Genomic DNA, 2,331 nt, shown 5'->3' on the forward strand with positions numbered 1-2,331 from the left:
CTAAACTTGGTTGTCCATCAGCAAGCCCTGACTTCCCACAGCTGGCACAGCATCAAGGTCCTTGTCCTGAATCACTGCTTCTGTGGTATCAGGGTCTACAGTGATGTCTGGGAAGGGAGTGGTCTGGGGCACAGGCACATGGCGGCTGATGAAAGGTGGAATTGTAGTCACGAGCTCTTCTTTCCAGCTGTTGAAACCTGCATCTTGGGTGGGGGCTTCCAGGCCCTGTGCAGCTTGTTGCTTCCAGGGATCTGTTGAACCCTTTCCTGTCTCTAATCGCTGGGTGGCTTAGAGAAAGGATGATGCCAGAGAGAGAGAGAGAGAGAGAGAGAGAGAGAGAGAGAGAGAGAGAGAGAGACAGAGAGAGACAGAGAGAGAGAGACAGAGACAGAGAGACAGAGAGACAGAGAGACAGAGAGACAGAGACAGAGACAGAGACAGAGACAGAGACAGAGAGAGAGAGCAGGCCCTGGGTATGGGACTGGGCCTGGCCTGGATCTTAAGCAGTCCCCGTGCCCCTTTTATCTACAGAGCCTTATTTCTCTATAATAGTATCTTTGTCTTTGAGGGGAGCGGGAAGGGAGAACACACATGGCTCTCATGGCTGGGGCCTCCTAGGGCCCTGACTTTCTCTAGCTTTATTCTGTAACTGGCACCGAGGGTGGCCACGCAGCAGGAGGCTGCCCAACAGGAACAGTTTTTGCCTTTGAACCTTCCAAAACAAATAGACAGGCAAGGGGGCACTTCCGGTGTCTGTCCCTGTGGGCTGCTGCTGTCAGGACTCAGAACAACCAAAGGGACATCTGCCATGCTCTGCTCCTTGAGCTGCTTTAGCCGTAAAGAGGACTGAACAGGAGCCTGCGATGATAAGACCCAGGGCAGTGGAGCCTGTCACCAGCAAACCTGGGTCTGGCTTCCCTACCTGAGTCAACAAGAGGAGCCCTGGGCTGTGAGAGGGCAAAGAAGGGGGAGCGCTCAGAGAAAGGCTGGCTCAGGGGACAATGGGGTTACTGTGGGAGGACTCAGCTCCCAAGAGATGTTTCCATGGCACCCACGAAGGTCAATGGTCACATTGTGTGGGAGGCTTTGGGTCCAGCCTCTCCCTGTGGGGCAAAGATAGTGGGTGGGAGGGATCCTTGCTCTCTGGCCCCTGGAAAATATCTCCTGGCACCATGCCGTGGGGTGGCAGGAAGGGGACGGAGCCTACCCACCACCCTTCCTCCTCTGCAGACAAGGGTGAAGCTGTGGGGGTGTTGCCAGGAGGAATTCCTGAGGCTAGGACTGAAGCATACGGTCATCCAATCTTCCTGTCCTGGAGGGGATAGACAGCTGAGAAATGCCCTTTCTGTGTACTTTCTCCAAACCTGAGCCAATAAACCAGCTCTCGCTCCACTGAGTCATCCACAGGAACTGCAGGCTTTGGTGCCAAGTGTGGAGAAGGGGGAGACCATTTATAAGTTGCAAAATCTCAGGAATGCAATGCACTTTTCACCAAAGCAGCATGGGAGCTAGTTAACCTGGTTAACTCTTAACCAGGCAGCTAACAACAAATGCTGTGTCCGCTACCAACAGAATAGCAATGGGAGCTGCCAGCCAGGCTCTGGGGTCAGAAAGTGAACGGTGCTTTAGAATGCCTACGTGCAGGAGGTTGGGACCCAAGGTGACAACTCACAGAATGGCTGGAGAGGAGGAGAGCCCTCTTCATGTATTTTCCCCTCTAGGAGAGCATCACTGGAAAGGAATAAGCACCCTGGCCTAGAACAGCACTGGGAGAATGCTACTGGGGCAATATGGTGTGAGGATGAACTGGGGGTGGGGTGGGGTGTCTGGATAAGGCAGACAAAGATGGGCTGAGGGCTGGGAGCTGAGGGCTCAGCAGTTAAAGTGCTTGCTACTCAAACATCTCAACTAGATTCCCAGAAATCCTTGTAGATGTCACTGGGCTGGGTGGCTCACCTCTGAAGGATCAGCAGAGCAAGCTGGCTAGGTGTATTGCCTGGTTCTAGGTTTAGTTGAGAGGCCTTGTCTCAGTGAAACAACTGAAAGGTTTGCGGTAACCCTCCATATAGTGGCTCACACATGTTCATGTGTGCTCATACTTGTGTGTGTGTGTGTGTGTGTGTGTGTGTGTGTGTGTGTGTGTGCTCACACAGCACAGGACAAATGGGGTGGGAGAATGAGGGAGTTGGGGCAGTCAAGATGGAGAGCCCTGGGGAAAGGCATAAGAGGAAAATACAGGAGTCCACTTAGGCCATGGAGGGCAGTGGCCAACCCTGGGCTCTCCTAAAACAAAAGCCCCTGACTTGCCAGCAGCTGCCGTATTTTTTGCAT

The sequence above is a fragment of the Rattus rattus genome, chromosome 6 (assembly GCF_011064425.1).
Source record: "Rattus rattus isolate New Zealand chromosome 6, Rrattus_CSIRO_v1, whole genome shotgun sequence".
Taxonomy (NCBI): domain Eukaryota; kingdom Metazoa; phylum Chordata; class Mammalia; order Rodentia; family Muridae; genus Rattus; species Rattus rattus.